Source organism: Eriocheir sinensis, chromosome 15 (genome assembly GCF_024679095.1).
Source record: "Eriocheir sinensis breed Jianghai 21 chromosome 15, ASM2467909v1, whole genome shotgun sequence".
In the NCBI taxonomy this organism is placed as follows: domain Eukaryota; kingdom Metazoa; phylum Arthropoda; class Malacostraca; order Decapoda; family Varunidae; genus Eriocheir; species Eriocheir sinensis.
In genome coordinates, this window is record NC_066523.1 from 12,358,083 (window position 1) to 12,380,247 (window position 22,165).

The 22,165-nt window shown below is 43.8% G+C and overlaps 1 protein-coding gene across 2 annotated transcripts in view; it reads left to right on the forward strand.

The window, feature by feature from the left end:
* Nucleotides 1-8,960: 8,960 nt before the first annotated feature.
* The window catches only part of LOC126998925 (tetraspanin-18-like), a 235,904-nt gene continuing 222,699 nt past the window's right edge, over nucleotides 8,961-22,165 (forward strand). The window contains exon 1 of one of the 2 annotated variants that reach the window (XM_050861183.1): nucleotides 8,961-9,123. The gene's annotated coding sequence lies outside the window, so the exon portion shown is untranslated. The remainder of the gene's footprint in view (nucleotides 9,124-22,165) is intronic. The other variant, XM_050861184.1, reaches the window with a different exon arrangement.

Here is a 22,165-nt window from a genome sequence, read left to right on the forward strand (position 1 = left end):
TGGCTGAATTTATCATAGGAACCGTGAAGTCTTGAATAAACAGAAAAAAATACTGTTTCTCGCGTTGTATGACTTTTTATATAAGGCCTAGAAAATTTAAATTGTTCTTATATCCAATTAATAATACAGCAACATGAAAAAAATGTTGAATTAAAGCATTAAATGTGCGAAGATGTTAGCGAAGAGCTGGCCTTCACCTCCTCTTCGTCAAGAGAGGAAATTAGTTAATTTTTTTTCCCGCTCGCCGCTTCGCGCGCTGCATCAAAGACACTCCTCGACACTGAGAATACCGTTTGGTCCACGAAGCCTTTTTTCCTCGCGTAAAGGGGGAAAAGATAGATTGAGAATTCCAGCGTAAGGCTCTTCATCTCATCAGCTCTACTCCTCTTACTGATAGTCTTCTACCTCTCCAATTCCGCCGCCATGCTGCCTCCCTTTCTATCTTCTATCGATATTTTCACGCTGACTGCTTTTCTGAACTTGCTAACTGCATGCCTTCCCCCTTATGCGGCCCCGCCGCACACGGCTTTCTACTCAAGCTCATCCCTTTAGTCCAAATCCCTTACGCACGAGTTAACCAGCATCTTCACTCTTTCATCCCTCACGCTGGTAATCTCTGGAACGATCTTCCTTCATCTGTATTTCCTCCTGCCTACGACTTGAACTCACTTAAGAGGAAGGTATCAGGACACCTCTTCTCACGTAATTGACTGCTCTTTCGGCCACCTCTTCGGATTCTTTACAGGAGCAGCGAGTAGCGGACTTTTTTTTATTGTTTTTTCCTTTTTTTCGTCCCCTTGTGCTGTCTCCTTTGCTGTAAAAAAAAAAAAAAAAAATATATATATATATATATATATATATATATATATATATATATATATATATATATATATATATATATATATATATATATATATATATATATATATATATCTCTGTCTATAATATTTCACACAATATCTAGCTATCTATTTATCTTTTTCTTTTTGTTACGTCCTGTTTACGTCGCCGGTAGGCTTACTTGGTGACTCCTGATGGTTGACCCCAGTACGGGTTGATTGGTGGTTTTCAGGACAGCATGTGGGTAGTCCACTCAGTGTTGACTGAAAAAATTCCAGTTTGTTGCAGCGGGTGGAACGCGAACCCGGGTCCTCCTGGACGCTGTGCCAGCACACTAAGTACTCAACCACCGCCTCACCATATCTGTCTAGTGCGGGAAGCAGCAGTTTGTCAACTCGAGGTGGTTATACTAATAATAAATACCAATAAGCCCTAAAATAATATTGGCGGCGTCCTCAAGACGGGCTTATGTCCGCCGCCGTTCTTACCAGACATGCCGGGACACGCCCGCCCCACCTGCCGCATGTAGTTGTCCTCACTGGGTCATTCCGTAATGTTACACTTTCCTTGGTTCAAGGAAACATTGTCTTGAAGGTCACCAAGTTTTATACGCTTTCTCTTCAATTTCTCTTAGTTGCATCAGCAATGATGAAAGACAACCTTTACAGCAGCTTAACCAAAACACCAAGTCCCAGCTTCACATTTTACGTGGCGGTGAATTACCATATTCTCTGGTTATATTTTTGATTTACATGTTTGAGAGTAGGGAGTGCGGAGGTCACGCCGTGGGTGAAAAGATTACATTTATGCCTCGTCTGAAGAAAATTATGTGCCATCAGATTGCACGAACAACTATCAACAATACGAGAGTGTGCCAGACTAGTCCTGGTTTGCAGAAGGGCAAGGGAAGGGAATTGGGTGGAGGAGCGGGAGAGGGACAGCCAGGCTTCTCCTCTGCCTGATGGCTGTTCCTCCTGCAAGCTTCTTTGCCTCAGAAAAAAAGCTTGAATATTGATTCACGGATGTAAAGAAAATATGGTAGGTTGTTTCTTCTTCTTCTTCTTCTTCTTCTTCTTCTTCTTCTGTTTCTTCTTCTGCTTCTTCTTCTTCTTCTTCTTCTTCTTCTTCTTCTTCTTCTTCTTCTTCTTCTTCTTCTTCTTCTTCTTCTTCTTCTTCTTCTTCTTCTTCTTCTTCTTCTTCTTCTTCTTCTTCTTCTTCTTCTTCTACCTCCTCTTCTTTTCATTTTTCATTTATGTTGTTGCTGTATAGAAGCATCCCCTTTATAATAACTTAATACTCTCCAGTTAGCAAGGAGGGCGATGTCTTCATATTATTGCGTCTTTTTTATTCATCCGTTACCTAAATATCTGAAAACGAATTGACAGCCGCCAAATAATTATAAGAACATCTTGGTGAGTAGTGAATATCCCAAACTGTTTAACTTCTGAGAAAACTCCTTATAATATATGCTGTTTTTCTTATAGAATTATTTTTCAAACGAGCTACTGCTTTTGTCAGTAGTCCGTTAGCATGATGCTTGTACTTTATCATTTATGTTTGTTATAATGCCACCGTATGAAGCGATTGATTACCAACGTTGTGGAAAAGAATCGCAGCATTTTTCTTAGTCTTGGGTCATATACAAAGAAAAATGACGGCTAATTGTATTTTACGTGTAAATAATGTTGTAGTATTTTTTTTTCCCCTGTTGTGACTTCTTGATGGTCACACGGAGTTAACATCCAACCCTTTATTAATTCACCAACCTAAATATCTGTTCTGGAAACCAAATAGTTTTTTGTATCTTGTTTACGTTTACCAACAATCTTTATCCACACATACTTTATCAAACACATTTTGTAATTTTCGATTTTATCATCATATCTGTTTGTAAAGTAAACAATTTTATAAAGAACAGATCCTCTGTTTGCAATTTTTATCAAGCTGGTTATAATTTGCTCAGTAACAAAATTTTGCAGTGCTACCATTTATTTCGGTTTAATACATATATTATATAAACGTTTTTCAGTATATATATTTTTTTAGCATGGTACTGTTTAAGGTTGAGCTTTGCGATTGATATTATGTACGGTTTATTCCCTACGAGTCATAGTACAATAAAATTTATCATACGTCTTGTACCGGTGGCAAGGTGGTGTTGCAAAGTATGAATGATGAGCTTCACTAAACCTTCTTTACAGTTTCAATGAAGCATGTCAATCATGGCAGCGGTTCCGTGAAGCTACAAATAGAATACTGAACAAGCACCTTTTCTATCACAAACCTTTAAACTTAAAGGAAATCCATTATGTCTCGAGAGACCGCTGGAGAAAAACGAGGCAAAGTTGAATGCAATTTTATTGTCTGCGTTGCTGTTGAGGGCTAGAACTCAGTCACCTGACGGGGAGGAATTGCTGGTGCTGGAGCTGGTGCTGTTGCTGGTGTTACTGATGACGCTGGTGTCCGTGGGTGTACAATGTCTTGTGACATGTTTTCCAAGGAATAATTTCCCGCACTTTTGATGAAGAACATGCACATTACCTCCAGCAGGGTGTGGCGGCACACCTCAGTCTGGCCTGAGTTATGGCCGAGAGTGAAAGTCCTCACGAGTCCCGCCTCGCCCACCGCTGCCCCGTGCTGCTCCGCGGCCGCCCGAAGCGTTTAGCTTTTACTCCTGACATATAAAGCAGAAAAGGAAATATGAGGAAAAATCTGTTGAACCTTTGTAGTGATTGCTAATTTTTTGATGTTAACGGCTGGACTTGATGGCAAAGCAATGATCAAAATAAAATAAGTGAAAGAAGAATTAATCCATAGAAAAAGTGTTAGTATTTTTTTTTTTTTTTTTTTTTTTGGTGTGTGTTACTTAATCTAGTGTGGGGCACGTCCTCCAATTATTACGCGCTATCCCAATCGGCCTTCTTATCAGAGAAAGGAAGCTGCTCCGAAAGGCTGACATGAGGTACAAAAAATTCGGGTCCGCCATTGTTAGGAAATGAAAGTAACACATTAATAAGCAGCTGTAATTAACGCAATGTAAGGAGCGGACGAAACATTTCAGGTGGACTGAAAGGATGACGCCTTGCATCAATAGGGCGCAAGCCCACTGTAGTACCATTGTAAAAAAAAAAAAAAAAAAAAAAAAAAGGCCAAAAGAGAGAGGGAGAGAGAGAGAGAGAGAGAGAGAGAGAGAGAGAGAGAGAGAGAGAGAGAGAGAGAGACTAACAATGTTATGCCATAAATATGGTTTCTACATACTCTCTGTGACAACTATTGAAGAAAACGCTTGGTGAAAGGGGTAACTTAAGTTTACGAAGCCGTTTTTGGTTGTGGAACAAAGGTTGAGAAATGATGAGGATACTCTAATGACGATTGTGAATGAATAGGATGCATAGGATGGGTAACGGGATTCCAACTTTTTTTTTACCAAAGTACACATAGCAATCATTACCATGATATTATGTTTTCTAGCGTAATTAGATATAAATGAAACGAATACCATCATGATCTTCACCTCTCCCCTCAACCCAGATGAACAACCTGGGCTAATGTTTGGTATTCAGGACATTGGGGATTGACTGAAAGCGACGAAGGCGCGAATTTAGCTGAGTGGGTCTGGGGGCATGCTGGTCCATTAAAAAAAAATTACACTTAGACTTTGACAGTATTAATTTTCCTACCGTCTAGTAAAAGCAATTAACAGACGAAACCAAACCACCTGACGTACACGATTTAAACTTCTGACAAGATTCGGGGTTACACAAACAATGATTTTTGGCTAAACCTCCGAAAGTGGACTATTTATAGCTGGTGATAGTATACTAAACTGTTGATCTTTAGCAGACTCGTGTAAGCCATCAATCGGCGCCGCAACGCAGAATATCAAGGGCTTAGCAGTTAACGTCGTGGATGAGGCCGTTTGGCGCCCGTGCAGGTGTATACTCCGCCAAGACAGTAAATACTTACCCAGAACATGAAGTATTGAGAACTGTTTCAAACTTACGCCACCTCTAGGACTCATTATCTACCCTGTCGTTCATAAAGCAGACGGTAGTAAAGTAAACCCAATACCCAAGGACATAATAAAAAAAACCCATATGAAAACAGTCTGGAACATATGCCATTTACAGTTATACAGGGACTATTATCTATTTTTCGGTCATCCTCTACCATTGTTCATTAGTATACAGTAAATCAGAGAGCATCTATGCCAGGTGATGAAGGCCCTGGGTGGTGACGGTGGCGATGGTGTTGGTGGGCATGGGTGGTTTTGTGGGATGGTGGTGGTCTGGTGATGAGGGTGATGGTCATAGTAGTGGGTCTTGAGTGGTGGTGGTGGGTTTTGGGTGGTGGGTGAGTCAACCACAAACACGCCTGCCACCCTAGTCATACCTTGGCCTCCCGTCGCTACCCTGCACTGTCTAGGGTAAGTCCTCGCTCGTGGGTCTTGTTTTTTCGCCTAAATTTGATAATTCATTGTGGGGTATTATCTGTCTTATTTAGCCTGTATACCTTGTCGCTTTTACCATAATAATAAAAGAGAAAACCATGATAATGAAAAAAAACCAAGCGGCAAATATAGTGTAAATCAAAAGGAAATGGAATATCAATATAATTGATCTTTTTTTTTTTGTCCTTTTCTACCAGTCCTTATTATTACGGATATGATTTCAACTTTTAAGACCAAGATACATGAAGTCTCTAGGTCTAGGAGGAAGAAAAAAAATAACTGACAGGTTAGTTGGAGGCTCAAGGACATGATATAGGGACGCCTTAGGCATTCATTAAGGAGAGAAAATGAATGAGTTCTTTCCTTTTTTGTGTCTTCTTGAAGGGACCATTACGAAGAGGGATCCAGCGACTGTCCTATGTAAATGTGGAACTGAAAGAGAGAGAAAAGGGAAACGGATAAAAAAATGAATGTAAAGACAGATAAATTGCATATTATTTTTACTGCATCAGAGAGAAAGAAGACCCAGTTGCAGGGTTAGAAATAATAAAAAGTAAGGGAAGAGAAATTATTACGAAGTGGGAGAGGATGCTTTTGAAGAGTGAAAAGGTGGAAAGTAAAGAAAGTAAGGAGAAGAATAAACGGAGGAGGATGCTACTGGAAGATGAAAGAGGGACAAGTAAGTAAAGTGAGATAAATTAGTTCAGTATATCAGGCAGAGGATAAGGCAGTCGAGGATGCAGCTGCAGGGCCGGAGAGCGAAAGTAAGGGCAGGATGGCAGAGAGAAAATGCTTTTATTGGACCAAGGGAAGGAAGGACCGAAAGGACCTGAGAGTCACTCCTCCTCAAATAGATGCGCCACTATTGTATACAAATGACGGTATTTTGTCTCCTCCTTTTTATTTCTCTCTCTCTCTCTCTCTCTCTCTCTCTCTCTCTCTCTCTCTCTCTCTCTCTCTCTCTCTCTCTCTCTCTCTCTCTCTCTCTCTCTCTCTCTCTCTCTCTCTCTGTATTCAGGAAACGAGGGTATAATATAATCAAAAGATGCACCTCGCCCTTCGTCCTCTCCTCGATGGCTTGTGAGAGCTTGATGTCGCGAGCCGAGTGTCGATTTGAGTCACAAAAGACGCACTACGTCCTCTTATCACGTAGATGGGGCTGTTATGGCGATGAAGTGATATATAGAAGTAGCAGCGGCACTAGTAGTAGTAGTAATAGTAGTAGTAGTAGTAGTAGTGTAGTAGTAACAGCAGTAGTAGTAGTAGTAGTAGCAATAGTAGCAGTAGTAGCAGTAGTAGCAGTAGTGGTAATAGTGGTAGATAATGAAGGAACGTCTGAAAGGGTCATTTAAATGCATCTTCGGAGTCCTTTCATGCATTCATTTCACACGTCACACAGAGGACATAAAATGACACTGACTGTCTCACTGCACCTTGGCCAGCGAACACGACTACAAAGTGTGAGGAACATGATTAATGGTTTTCGCGTCCATGACGTCACATTGTCAGCCGCTAGAGGAGGGGATGGATAAAGAGGATATGCAGGCCTAACATTAGTCTTCAGATTAATAGAATAAGAAAATGGCTTCATATGTAGCAAGACAAACAAAGAAGCAAACATACAGACAAACTTACTCTTTAAAAAGAGCTTATCATGGATTATTGCTAGTACTACAGCAGCAAAAGAACGACCAACACCAACACCACCAACAATTTCTGGTACTACTACTGCTACTACCACTATTACTACTACTACTACTACCACCACTACTACTAATACTACTACCACCACTACTACTACTGCTACTACTACTACTACTACTACTATTACATGGCCAGCATTAGCTACAACCAAAATTTCAATAATGATAATACACGGAAATTCAGTCTTGTTACGTAATATTCGTGACACACATCCAACCAATTGGTCATAAAGTAAATAGCCAATAAAGTTACTGTGTGGAGTGCAATCATCACTGAGCCGTGCTGCCGTTTGTCCGTTTGTGTGTGTGTGTGTGTGTGTGTGTGTGTGTGTGTGTGTGTGTGTGTTAAGTGATTACCATATGTGGACATTCATTAACTTTTACGTGGACAGTGTTGTTTTAAGTAAGCATTTACAAAATGTGACGTCGAGAAAACTTTGAGCAGCGGCGGGCGTGGCGTGGCAAAGGCAAAAGGTCGAGGAGGCAGCTGTCGCGTCACCCAATCTTTGTGTTTTCAAACACCTTAATTAACTTGTGATTCGGCCAATCACCGGTGTGTACGGTGGGTGGTTGTTGATCACTGTAAGATGAGAGCCAGTCCCCTGCACCTCCCTGACTCTTAAGTTTTTAGACTTGTGTTGAGTCTCTGAGCCCCGCGCCTCCGTTCGTCCTCCGGCTGGTGGCAGCTAAAACACAGGACCTCCCCCTCAGCCCCTTCTCCCACGCTATGGTGGTGCGGCGGGGGGTAAGGAAATGGTGAAATGTTATTGTTGTTATATTGTTACCCACCTGAGATATCGCTCCCCTTACACATAATTAATTAACATGATTTTCAATACTCAAAGTGTAGACGAATTCGAATCGGTGGCTATCGGGCAATAATTGCTGCAGGCTTAACGTCAAGCACACTGTAAGCGTCTCCAGCCAGCTGTCCTGCGTAGAGTAGTACGGTTTCTGAATGTTTTAAAAGTAGTATAATAGACTGAGGGTTTTGAAAAAAAAATTCTGTCTGTAAAATTCAGTATGACAATGGAGTAACTTTAACAGCGAAACTAATACAGGGAACGATAATCCATATCCCGATTTACTTTCTTCAATATCTGTCACCATCTCCAAGTGACCTTCTTATCATGAATAATGTTTTTTGTCTGGTGTTTTACTTGTAACAGTAAGAACCCAGAAAACACCACTTTTCAAAAAACAAACAAAGCTTAATGATTAAGCCTAAAACGTTCAGGAACAACCCCTAGAGTTGTTAAGTCTGTGCTTATGTTTATAATAATGTAACTCAAATATATGACAAATATATCAGAATAAGCAAACTATGATAAACTCAGCTTTTCGGAGCACTACATTATCTCTCTGGATAAAGGTCCTTTCAGCCTCATTGAAGTAATTATAATTGATAATTGATAATTATCATATATCACCATGCCCGAATCAGTCACCGTTTACTTGTTACCCCTTGACTGCCAACTGAGTTCTTTCCACCACTCAGCTACACTCGCCATCTCCATCCTTAACGACCATTCACCTCGTGCCGGGGTAGGAGGTAATTTTCTTTTGAAGGATGTGTGGTCCTGTTAACCAGTAGTCAATTAGTGACGAATTGAGGTCAGCATGTTGATGGGATCAGCCCCGTGGTGCCCTCATAGCACCCTTCAGCTATCATGTAGGTCCAGAAGGTGCCTTGCTCGTGCCGGCCGCAAGGTGGTCCTGCAGGAGGAGGTGGAGAAGTGGGTGGGGAAGGAAAGCATCCGCCCGCCTCCCACCACTGCCACTCGTCCCCACACTACACATGGCTTTTCGCTGTTCTCCCTGTCTTCCTTCATGTCACTCAGCCTGGCATAGTGATTCAGCTCTATAATCAATCGTTTATCACGCAAAAATCTTACAAAACAGGTCGAGGCTTCCGAAACAATCGGTAGGATGCTGTGGTAGGACACGTTTTCCCGGCGCGCTGCCACTGTTACCTGCCGCTCTCTCGGCCGCCAGTTTGATGTGGACCAGCAGTGCGTTGGGAAGTATCGGGACTTAACTTTGTCTCGCCAGTGAGATAAATTTGCTGTCACCGTCTTGCCAGCACCTGGGGTTGTCGCCGCGTGAAAAAACGTACACTGCCAGTCCAAGGTGAGTCGCCAGGACAACAAATACACGCCTTTTTTAATTTTTTTAATTTACGACAACGTGTTGGGAGTCAGGCCCTTGCTACATAGCAACAAACCCGTTTCACTGTGTTCCTGGCAAAGTTTTAAGTGCCTGCCGATGTGTCAGCCGTCATGGCACGTGGTGTCATTGAGCAGGTATCCCGGTAGACTGCAAGAGATCCTTTGGGTTCCTGCACAGCCTCGGGAAGCTTGGCAGTGTGCCGTAGTCGCCTGACATTATCCGCCCCCGCATAGGATGAAGAGGGACCAAGTTGAGCATCTATTGTTTGACACAGGGCTGACCACCATCGTCTTTGCTTTACACGTAAAGGTTCCAGCACTTGACCTGGGCCTCAAGGCCGACGCCTTGCCCCACGTGCGCCACCCACAGCACCTGCGGTGGTTTTTATGACAGTGATGGTAAAGGCCACGTGTGCGAGGTCGCTGATCGCTGTTGAGGTGTCATGGTGATTACCAACAATGTCATGTTCTCCCTACTGGTCGTCACGCGACCTGAGCATTACTTCTCGCGTCTATATCATTTACCTAACGACTTATAACCCACAGCGGTCCATGTGATGCGGTACTTGTATAGGGATCGTCAGGTTTTTATAAGTAATTCAACCATGAGCTATTTAATTACTTCTGAGCCATTAGGCGTATGAGTTTAGCAGTGTGTGTGTGTGTGTGTGTGTGTCGTCATAAGAACGATATGAACAAATTTGTTCGAGCCAAGGGCTGCTTATCCCCAGGTGCTCCGTCTTCACCTCAAGGTACCTGCGTCTTGGCTGTCCTTGCTTGGCGTCACACGGAGGCTCACCGCCGCCTGCCCTCGGCTGACTCACTTCGCCTCGCCAGCCTCCCGCATACGTCGATCATTCCCAGGCGGTTATATTTATTGTTCACGCCGCGTGGACAAAACATTCTTTTCACACGACGTAGGAATCTCGCCCCCTTTATTTCCCCGCGAGTCGCTCTGCGCTGTTACGACCGTGAGTTTTTCATCCTGAGCCAGTCTCTCAGTCCACACTGTCCCTGCTTGATGGAGCCCCGTGCACTGGTCTGCCGCGTACGGTATGATTTCAATTTCCTACGCACCTTTACAACTATAAAAGTTAACAGGAAAAGATAGCATTAGATAAATTAAAAATTAAAAAAAAAAATATTAGCTGTTGTTAAAATGCAGATGAGCTGAATTTTCCATAATGGTTGTTCTGTTACGAGAAGTAAGTTGAAGAGTGCGTAGCTACCGATTGACAAACATTTTCCTTTTCACTTTGTCTGAAACAAAAGCTTGTCAGTCACATTCGTATCACAGTCTACGTCGGCAGACAGTGGGGGTAAAGCTGCCGTGACCGCCTGCATTGTCTCTTCCGCTGCTCATGGGAAAATATTGTTCTAATGACCGTCAGGAGGGAAGTGGCTTCATTCCCCCGACGCAGGTGTGGAGGCACCGGCAGCAGCTCACGTCGGCGCTGCGAAATGAAGGCGTTTAGTTGCCACTCCGTTTTGTCATATAGTCGGTTCACATTTTCAGTTTGCTAACAACTCGCCCGGAGCCAGACTCGTGCATGGTGTGGTTTTATTTTGAGGCAGAGGCAGATACTCAGCTCTTTCTGAAATAGTTTGAAATGTCTAAACAAAAAAAATACTATTAGTGAGATCGTCTTCCATGTTGTTAATTAGATTTAGGCGGTAACTAAAATTTGATAGTGTGTTGCTCTTGCCCTAATACACCTGCAGCGCCACACCTCTGTCCCAGGCTGTCTGAGTGACCAGCATATTACAACTACCGAAGACGTGCTCGAAGCTTCTGTCTCGCTGTGTCGTGCAAGCAGTTACGTTTTACGTCTGAAGTGTCTTTTAACCAATTCCATATTTTGTTATACTTATTTTCTTGGTAATACTTTCTAAGAAGTCCGCCTCCCCCTCCGCCACTCCAGCCCCCCCTACCTCCCAAGGCAAGCCTGGGGAACTGTTGGGATCCGGGGTTTGGGGGGGGGGAAGCCAAAATCACTGAAAAATTGGCTTTCAAAATTCCCCTAGAAAAATCCCTAAATGAAGGAAAACTCCCTACACGTGGGGGGTTCCAGGGGGGGCGCAGCTCCCCTTGGTCGAGGGGGGCAAAGCCCCCTCGTTAGCATGTCGTAAAGTTCGGTTGGAGTAGTTTAAATATGCTCCCCACCACAAAAATACACGATTTTCCGGCGCATCATACATGTGGGGGGGTCCAGAGGGGGGCGCAGCCCCCTTTGGTTAGCAGGGGGGCGAGGGGGGCTGTTAGGTTATAAAGTTAGGACTTTCCTTACTTTCGAGACTCGGGAATTTTCCTTCATTTAGGGATTTTTCTAGGGAAATTTTGGAAGCCCATTTTTCAGTGATTTTGGCTTCCCCCCCTAAACCCCGGTACCCCACAGTTCCCCAGGCTTGTCTTGGGGAGTAGCGGGGACTGGGGTGGTGGATGGGGAGAAGTAGTTGTTCCCTAATTTTACCATTTTCTATACCACAGACGAACATTTGGTATAATTTATTGCGTTCACCATTGTATACAATGAAATAATACCCCGTTTATTTATAATTACTTCTTTGAATTAATTATTGTTTCTGCATGTAATAATATGTACAATTGTTTATATTCATTACGACACATTGGATGGTGAGGACCACTGAAAAATGTTATCCTTGTTAACTGCCATCCATGCACAAACCCCACACACCGGCACCACACAACACACCCTCATTCTCTACATTAACTCCCTTAACTCAACTAACATTAATCTCCCTCTTAACTATTGTTCCCTTGACTTGAGGTTAGTGTCATTAGGCATCCTCCACATCTTCCCCCTTCACTTTCGGCTGGGGTGGAGCCCCAAGTTGAGCCCCAGTAATTTAGAAGCCTCACTAACGACCGGCGGCATTGTTTGGCATGATGCAACCGTTAATTGTTTCCGCGGCATAAGGGAGTGAGAAAAGTGGCTGGAGTGGTGGCAAGGCGGGTGTGCCTTCCCTCGGGGTGTAATAGCGATGCAGGAAAAGGCTATATATTGAAGCTGCTTATGAGGAAGATTGTTTTTGCAGTCACCGATGAAACAATCTCAACCTGGCGACGTAACAGTATGGAACGCTTGACGAAAACAGAGTCATTTACACGTAGGGGCAGGCTTGCGCTCTCTATGGCATTTTTTCGTTCTCTTAATTCATCGGTCTGAATGATGCGTGATACTTTTATGTCTTCATGTTTTTGTATGTGTATTAAGAGGGATGCCCCGTATGTTGGCTGCTAGGAAGGGACATTGGGGGTAAATGAAGAATGAGAGAAAAGGGACACGATAGGTGAGGATGGTATGTTACGTGAGCGATTTATGTATAAGTGTGACACGAGAGAGGGCAATGAAAGCAGTGAAGGGTATAAAGATATAAGAGGAAAGAGAGGGGCTGTGAGGGTAGAGATGAGTAGATAAGGGGCTAAGGTATTGGAAACGCAAGTGGTGGGTACAAAGGAATGGGAGGAAATAGAGAGGCTGTGAGGGTAGAGAAGGGTGGATTGGGGGTTTGGGTTTTGGAGTGAGTATAAGGATGTTGGAGGAAGGGGAGAGGTTGCGAGGGTAAGGAAGAGTGCATAGGGGGTTAGGGTATTAGAAGAGATAATTTTGTAAAGGAGGAGAGAGAGGCTGTGAAGAGGGAGAAGGGAGTATTGGAGGCAAGATATTGGAAGCAGTTGGGAGGTGTTTTCGGGCATGAGAGGAAGGGGAGAGTTTGTAGAGGAGATAAGGTGAAGGGGGTGGGGGGAGGCTTAGGCGGCAACCTGGCTGGCGTGTACTACTTTAAAGGTGAGCAAGGTTATTAAGTGGGTCTTAGATTAACATGCAGACTCGTGAACGTGAACAGCCAATTAAGGTGTATGCGTGTTTACGAGGCTGGAGCGTTTCTCTCTCTCTCTCTCTCTCTCTCTCTCTCTCTCTCTCTCTCTCTCTCTCACACACACACACACACACACACACACACACACACACACACACACAACTTCGCCAAGCCTAGACCAGACAAAGGCCTGTATTGCCCGAACAAGGGACACCCAACATGCCAGCTGCACTAAAGAGTTCATCAGTAACCCCACTTCGGCACATAAACAAATACAGCGTTGCTCCCTCCTTCCTTCGCCTCTTCACTGTTCTGTAGTGAAGGGGGAGGGAGAAGAACCTAACTCCCTCCTTCCCTCCCTCTTTCAGCTTCCTCATGCGGGGGTGGGGGTGATGGGCCGGGCTTTTGCTCATGTCCATAGCCGACGTAACGGGAAATTTGCTCATAATGCCTCAGACTTTACGGGTCATTCGGTGAGTCTTGCACAGGGCGGCGACGACCTTGCGTGCGCGTAGTCTTCGGTGTTTTTGTGTATGATCTCACGTCTTGTTCTCTCCGTAGCGAAGCTTTTAAGCGGTTTAGGGTGGTGAAGTGCGGCTTGTGACATTTATTTCTTCTCTGGGTTTAAATACCCTGTGGATTTGCCCTCTTACTCTTTATCATGAAGCTTTACCGTGTGGACAGGAGAGTGGTGTGGTTAAGCCCCTCTCGCTGGAGCTTAAAGACGGATCTACCCATCTATTTCTTCTCTGCTCTTGGGGGTGATCGCGGCATTTTTTTGATCCGCTGTAATCTCCCACGTATGTCTTTTATGACCGCTGGTGTTTCTGTTGCCTTGATCTTCTCTCCTTTTGCCTTCCATATCTGTTTATTTTATTTCTTTACCGAAAATAAATTCTGAGAACTCCCATTTATTTTACTGTATCTTAAAGAGAGTGAGGTAACTTATATTTCCTACTTCTCTTCATCCTTCTTCTTAGTCCTTTCCTTCCTTTGCCACCCTCCTCCTCCTCCTTTTTTGACCCCTCCTCTTCGTCCTTCTGCCGTCCTCCTCCTCCTATAACTCCACCTCCTACTTCTGCTCTCTCAAACACACACACACACACACACACACACACACACACACACACACACACACACACACACACACACACACACACACACACACACACACACACACACACATCTTTCCGTCTTCTCAGATATCAGGAACCCACACGAGAAGGAGAGAGATATAGAGAGAGTAAAAAATGAAGCATCTAAACATCCGGGAGGGAAAGATGCCGGCACGGAAGATAGATTTCAGGTGATGGCGATAATGTCACCTGCTGTTGTTGTTACTGTTGTTGCTACTGCTGGGTGTTGTTGTTCCTTGGATTCTTGGCATACCTGTTTTAACACCACGTTTGAAGTTTTTTTTATAGCAAGGTCGTGAAGGTTACTCTTTGTGTATATATTTATAGTTAACGATGTCTGGTAGTATTAGTTTTTATTTTGGTCTACCTGTCTCTGCATATGTCTGTTTGACCATCCGTCTTTCTGCCTCACACACACACACACACTCTCTCTCTCTCTCTCTCTCTCTCTCTCTCTCTCTCTCTCTCTCTCTCTCTCTCTCTCTCTCTCTCTCTCTCTCTCTCTCTCTCTCTCTCTCTCTCTCTCTCTCTCTCTCTCTCTCTCTCTCTCTCTCTCGTTTATACTTGCCAATTCATCTCTATCTGTCATGGACGTGTTCACATACATAATTCGGTCTTGTCTTGACTGTCCACCATATCGTCTTGGCTCACCCGCTGAAGTTGGCAGTAACAGTAGCCTTGTAGTGGTAGTAGTAGTAGAAGTAGTAGTAGTTTGTAGCTGTTGGTATTAGTAAACACACACACACGCACACACACACACACACACACACACACACACACACACTCTAACGTTTCCCCTCCTCTTGTTTCGCCATTTTTTTCACGTGTTTGTCCTTGAAGAGAGAGAGAGAGTGTGTGTGTGTGTGTGTGTGTGTGTGTGTGTGTGTCAGGCAAGATGAATGCAGATGACGCCACAGTTACGTGATTACCCTTGCGTCCTTGGCTTAGCGTGTTCGTACTTTAAAATCTCTCGTGGTGGTGGTGGTGGCGGTTGCGGTGGCGGCGGTGATGGTGGCGGTAGTGATGGCGGCAGATCGTTATTTCTTTCTGCTTGGATCGAATTACAATGTCGTTTTCGTAAGTCATCGTTTGTTTTATGCGGATAGCGAGTACGAACTGCCGTGGCGTGACGTATACGTGGCTCCTTGTTGTGTTAATGGCGCTCTAATTACATTCATCCGGAGTTGTCCTGTTCATTGCTTTCAACACCCTCCTCCTCCTCCAGTTCCTCCTCTTCTTCCTCTTTACGCGTCTTTCCTTAACTACTCTCTCACTTCTTTTACATCTTTTTCTCTTCCCACCCCCTTTCCTTTTCTTCATCTTATTTTCCTTCTCATTCTTCGTCTTCTTTGTCTCATTATCCTTTCTTATTCTTCAGTGGCAACAAAACGTCCCTTCAAGCCTCAGTTCGAGTCCCGTGTGTGTTGTGGTTCTATTTTAGGTGCGGTCATGAGCTGAAGGTCGGCCAGGTTTTGTCCAGGGTACAGTGCTCTCTCTCTCTCTCTCTCTCTCTCTCTCTCTCTCTCTCTCTCTCTCTCTCTCCATATACCTGTGCGCACGCACTCACACGTTTGCGTGAGTGTGTAGGGAAGGTTACTTTGATGCCTTTAGTCATATGTTTAGATTTTGGCACCTACACACACACACACACACACACACACACACACACACACACACTGTTCCACTATTGCTGCTTTTGTTGCGAAGTACTTTTATATAATATTATTACCACACCACCGCCAACAACTACAAATTTTGGTACTATATACTGCTACCTACCTACCTACCTACCTACCGGCCTCTTGCAGACTCCTTATGTGCTATTTCCGCAACCACTTCTACCACCACTACCTCCACCATTACTACTGTCACCACTATCATTACTATCTGTACTACACATAGACATCTGCTGCTGCTATTAATAGAACTGCCACCACGGTCAACAACACCGTCAGCTGGATAAACATAGTAACCTGGCCTGATACAAATTTAGGTCCGCTGCAAACACGCTATTTACAGACACAAGCAAGAGGCGCCCAATAAAGAAGAGGAGGTATTTTCGCCTCTCTACTCTGCTGCAGGTTGTTTCGTGCACCGACCTGAGGGATATTACTTGCGTGTTTGTGGAAGTCACGGGAAAGGGAAGACAGTCATGTTTTGGGTGAAAGAAACGGATCAGTTAAAGGAAGCAATGGTAGTGTGTTTTACTTAGAACGGTGTGAAATGGTTGTCTTAATTGCGGGGAATTTAACTTGAGGGATATTATTTTTTTATGTGCGGAAGTCATGGGAGAGGAAAGGCATGATTTAGATGAAAGAAATGGCAATGACTATTTATTTTGGAAGGTTATATTGTTGTCCTAATTTTGTGACTATCAGTTAACTAAGAAATGGTAAGCAATTTGATCACAGGGCACACAGATAATATAATGCTGGGTATAACATGAGATATAGGAAGCAAACATCATGGATTAGGATACAGGCGAACGTTGGATATATTTCAATGGCGGTTTAAAACAAGAAATGGACGTGTGCAGGCTATATCATGGATGGACGTGCAGATTTATTCGATTTATAAATAGTTGAATTCCGTCCTAGCACGTTTTTTTTGTCAGTTATTTCCATTTTTTTCATTTTTTTTAGTCTATGGTCTATTTAATACGTTTGTTTCTTGTACCTTGATCGTGTAACTTCTATCTTTTATCGAGGTGTTCCCGGTCACATTCTTGCTATCGGTCTTTATCTTCGGAATCTTCACTTTCTCCCTCCACCATTTATCTTTCCTTTCCTGTCCGAGTTTTAGTGGTTTTTTTACCCATTTTTTTGCACATTAACCATGTTAGCATGCCAAAATGTTACCACAATATTTATATAATGCCCTAAACATATATATATAGATAATTTCTTTTAACACTTATTTATTTCTTTTATATATTGTATTAGTACATTTGCATTTGGCTCTGTCAAGAGAGATGCATGAGTGCATATTTTGAGATGGTGTTGAGAATTCTTGGCTTCGTGGTTGGCTTGGTGCAATTGGCATCGTTTGCAACATCTTCATCATCAGAGTTTTTTTTTTTCTTCCTCTTTTGCACAGAGAACCCCTTGAGACAGATACGTTGAGAATTGAGATAATTACAAACAACTTCAGATACCTTGGACAGGGGTTGGAGTTTCAGCTGATCGAAATGTTTAAGGAATCTGCATTTTGTTTTGAATTCGTTTTTTCAAGGCTTCATTGGCTCATTGCTTATCTCCTTCTCGGGAAATCATTCATCATCTGGATGAATCATCCAGGTACAGAAGGGATGAATGATCCACTGAAGACGGGAATGTTTGCTGGTCACTCTCTGGAAAGTAGTGTCTCTGCTTGTTCAAGCAAGCCCTTGTTTGGTCCTTGTCTGGTCTTTTGTCTCTGGTTGGTAGAATGACAGTATTTGATGGTATCATGACTACAACTGGTCTAAACTTCTCTGGGAACTCCTCCTCTCTTTCTCCTCGAGAAATCCATCCAATCAGTTTCGCCAGAAAATGCAGCAGTGTGACAGTGGGCATCATCAATGTCGTGTTTCCTGCAGGAGCAGATTACCACTGTTCAGCTCCTCCAACATATCAGGCTAAAAACAAAAGTCTTCAAAGCCACTCCTTATCATTGAGCAGCAAAAAGGATCCCTTTTCCAGAAATTCAGAAAATAGCCTTAGAGAGCCAATGACACGACACGAACAACTGTCGTCGTGACAACCAGCGAACATCGGTTTCTGTCACCCCTCCATTACCCCCGAAAAATTGCTAAACTACCCCCAGGGGGTAATTTACCCCCAGGTTGGGAACCAATGCTCTAGTCTCTCGTTTCCTCCTCCTCCTACTGCTGCTCCTTCCTTTCCTTCTCATTCTTCTTTCTATCACCCCGATGTCTCTCTCTCCTCTGTTAATTTTCCCTCCTCGTCTCTCCTTTTCCATCCATCTTCTTCCTTAGTTGTTATACCTTCCTTTCTCCCCTCATGCTTCTTTATAAATCTACTTGCTATTTTCGCCGTATTATTTATTTTAACCTTATATATCCTTTACCTCCATCTTTCTCCATGTTCTTTATAGTAATTTCTTCCTTAGTTGTTTTTCCTTCCTTCCTCTCCTCATGTTTCTTGGTATCATTCTCTTTTTATCTCCTTCCTTTGTCTCTTTCATCCTCATATCTCTTAGCAGCTATTGTTCTCTTCTTCCATTCTTCCTTTATCAGATTCTTTTTATTTCCTCTTCTCCCTCTTCCTCTTCCTCTTATCAATTCTGCTTTTTCTTTTTTAATTGCTGCTGCTCCTTATTTTTCTCATCATCTCTCCTCCTCTTCCCTTCTTGCTCGCACATCTCTCCTCCTAATAGTCCCTCTCTCTGTACCCCTCCTCCTCCTCTTCTTCCTCCTCCTCCTCGTCCTTCAAGAAACCCGACTAACACGTTCCTTCGGTCACATTCTTCCTCCCGCCCATCAGCCACAAACTCTTCCTCCTTCTCTCCTTCACTCCTTTCCCTCCTAGCCTGCCTTTCTTCTTTATCTCCTTTCTTAACTTCACCCCCAACCTTTTCTTTCCTTTTCACGTCTCTGACCCCTCTTGACGTAACCCCTTCCTTCACCTATCTTTTCTCCGTAATCCTCTCCCTTTCTTCCTCTCCTTCCTTCCTCCTTTCTTCTCTCTTTCTTTTCTTCCCTCCCACTTTTTCTTCTCATCTACAATGATACTTTTTCCATCTATAGTTCATACGGTATCTTATTTGCTTTCATAGTTGTGTCAGTATATTTCTCCATATATATTTCACTGTTTTTATTAAGTGCCTATCTCTATCTCCTTTCCTTCCCCTTCGCTTCCTTCCTTTTCCTTCCCTTCCTTTCCCTTTCCTTTCCTTCCCCTCCCCTCCCCTTCCCCTCCCCTCCCCTCCCCTTCCCTTTCCTTCCCTTCTCTTCCCTTTTCTTTCCTATCCTTTCCTTTCCTTTCTTTTCTTTTCCCTTCCCTTCCCTTCCCTTCCCTTCTCTCACATTAACATCTTCCTTTCCCAGTATTAACCCTCTCCTTAGCCCTTAGCCCCGTTGCCTTTCCCGCCACACTCACGCACCGTCTCGCTTCCCTCGCCAGTTGCCAACCCACAGAGGAACCACCACGACCACAGACACCCATTAACCCTCACCGCGACCCGCTGACTGACCTGACCTTCCTCGCTCTTCACCCTTCGACGTGCCCACCTGTCTGTTATGGCATCCTCTCCCCTCGCTGCCTTCCTGCTCTCGCCCCTTGATCACCATACTTTCTTCAGCCTCCCTCGTCTTCTCCTTCCTCTTCCTCCTCCACTCTCTCTAATGGCATCCTCTCCTCTTATGTCTTCCTGCCTTCACTCCTCTATCACCTTACCATCTTCTTACTCCTCTTTTTTTAGTCTTTCTTATCGACATACATCTCGCTTTCTCTCCTTCCTTATTCCCTCGCCGCCTCCTCCTTTGCCTTGTTTATCACTGTACCTGTTCTATTTTTATCTTTCGTTTGGCTCCTCGTTTTCCTCGTCCACGTCCTCATCATCTTATATATCTCCGTTTTCTTCTCCGTCTTCTTCGTCTTTCTCTTCGTTTTCCTCGTTCACGTCCTTCTCATCTTGTATATTTTCTTTTCCTTTTCCTTCTTCCTCGTCTTCCTCTTCGTTTTCCTCGTCCACGTACTCATCATCTAATACTTTTCCGATTCCTTCTCCGTCTTCCTCGTCTCCCTATTCGTTTTCCTTGTCCACATCCTCCTCATCTATAATACCTTTTCGTTTCCTTCTCTACGCCCTGAGAGGCTCCAATGAAATCCGGTTCGCGTCAGGAATGGCAGAAGACGCTTGGGAAATAATGACAAAACGGATGGAGGGAGAGAAAGAGGGATGAGGGAGGAGAGGGAAGAGCGGGAAGGAAAGATTTGAGAAGGGAGGCAGGAAAGGAGAAAAAAATGAATGATGCTGGGAGGAAGAGGAGTAAGGTGTGCGGTCTAGTGAGCCTGAGAGGAGTGGGAGAAACACACACACACACACACACACACACACACACACACACACACACACACACACACACACACACACACACAGAACCTCCCCCTCCCCCCCACATACACACACTTCTATACTTGCATATTTGGTAAGATAAAGATAAGACGTACATTTTAGTTCAAAGCAGAAAATTACGAGGCAGAATAGTCAAAACTTAAACATGCCAACGTGTTCTTCCGCCAGCGCGTTCAGTACCCCGTCGCGTGTGTGCTATCTCCAAGGTAAGACATGAGCTGCGGAGCAATAATATAAATAATAAATGGTGGTGCTTTTTGAGGGTTCTGCGAAATGTGTAGGAAAAAAAATATACCTTAGTCTCGTGGATAGTTCCATGAGATTTATGTTATTGTTTGCGTCGAATAGTTCTTATATTTAGCCGTCTTGCCTGCGACCGCTACGCCAGGAACGCCAACACACACACACACACACACACACACGCACACGCACACACACACACACACACACACACACACACACACACGTAACCATAATTAGACACTGTTTTTATTGTTTACTTCCACGTCTCATCCATAAATATAATCAATGTCCGTCAGGGAGCTTCGGCTCGACGGACCGTGGCTAATGTTAAAATGAATTTGTGTATATGTATATAATGTAATATGTATGATTAGCAATAAACGTTAACTTACTTACTTACTTACTTACACACACACACACACACACACACACACACACACACACACACACACACAGCTGTCATCATTACACTAATCTTGAATGCTTCAGTGTTGCCTTTCCTCCACCTCCTCCTCCTCCTCCTCCTCCTCCTCCTCCTCCTCTTTCTCCTCCTCATCTTTCTCCTCTTTCTCCTCCTCCTGTATAATTCGCTGGTAAGGCCCCACCTGGAATACGCCGTGCAATTCTGGTCTCAAATTACAGGCTATGAAGAGCGACTCGAGCGACTCAGCCTCTTCACGGTGGAAAAGAGACGACTGTGGGGAGACATGATACAAATCTTTAAGTACCTGAACAAGCTCAGCAACGTTGATCACTCCAAACTCTTCACGCTACAAACTAAACTGAGATAATTTAAGAATCGATGCAATACCGACATCGGCGAGCTATTCGCCACTGGAACAGCCTTCTTGCAGAAGTGGTTAGCGCAGAGAGCATCAACTCCTTCAAGTAACGCATTGATCGCCACTTTGCTGCATCGGGAGTGAACTGAACGTATCCGAGAGTAGGTGCACAAGTGCTTTAATCCTTCCCTGCAAGCCACTCCTATGGCAAACGGATTGATTAAAGCAGGCTTTCTGCTGCCTGCTAGTCCATGTTTCCATGTTTCCTTCTCTTTCTCCTCCTCCTCTTTCTCCTCTTTCTCCTCTTTCTCCTCCTCCTCCTCCTCCTCCTCCTCCTCCTCCTCCTGTGGTCTGTTTGCACTTTATGATAATTCACGGCCCATATAAATTTTCAACGCCTCTTTCTTTATATGGAAAAGAGAAAATTTGCATAGAGATGACTGATGACTCGAGGTTGGCTCTGTGATAAATTGCTACCCATTGGCTGTATTACTCTCCTCATGAGCTACGAAGGGTTTTCATGGCACAGATGGTAATATTGTGGGTGTGGGCGTTGTTGTGTGTCAGTCAAGGATTTGGTACCAGACAGGCATTCACATTTGAAACACTGGACCATTAGGCAAACACTGATACTCATTCACTGGGTTTGATAAGAGGTATGGGATGCAAGGGTTATATTTGTGTTGATTGTTATTATTATGGGCGTAATTGAATCTCGGCCAAGGTTAGGTACAAGTCTGGAATGAAGATCTTGAAACACTGAACCATGAAGGCAAACTCTGATAACCATTCACTACGAACGCTCAAGGGATACGAGGTGTTCTAGCTTCGTTGCGTGTCGTTATTATGGACGTAGGTTAAATTGAATGTCGGTCAAGGTTAGAACGTACGAGGCTGGCATGTAGGCTTTAAAACACTTCATTGT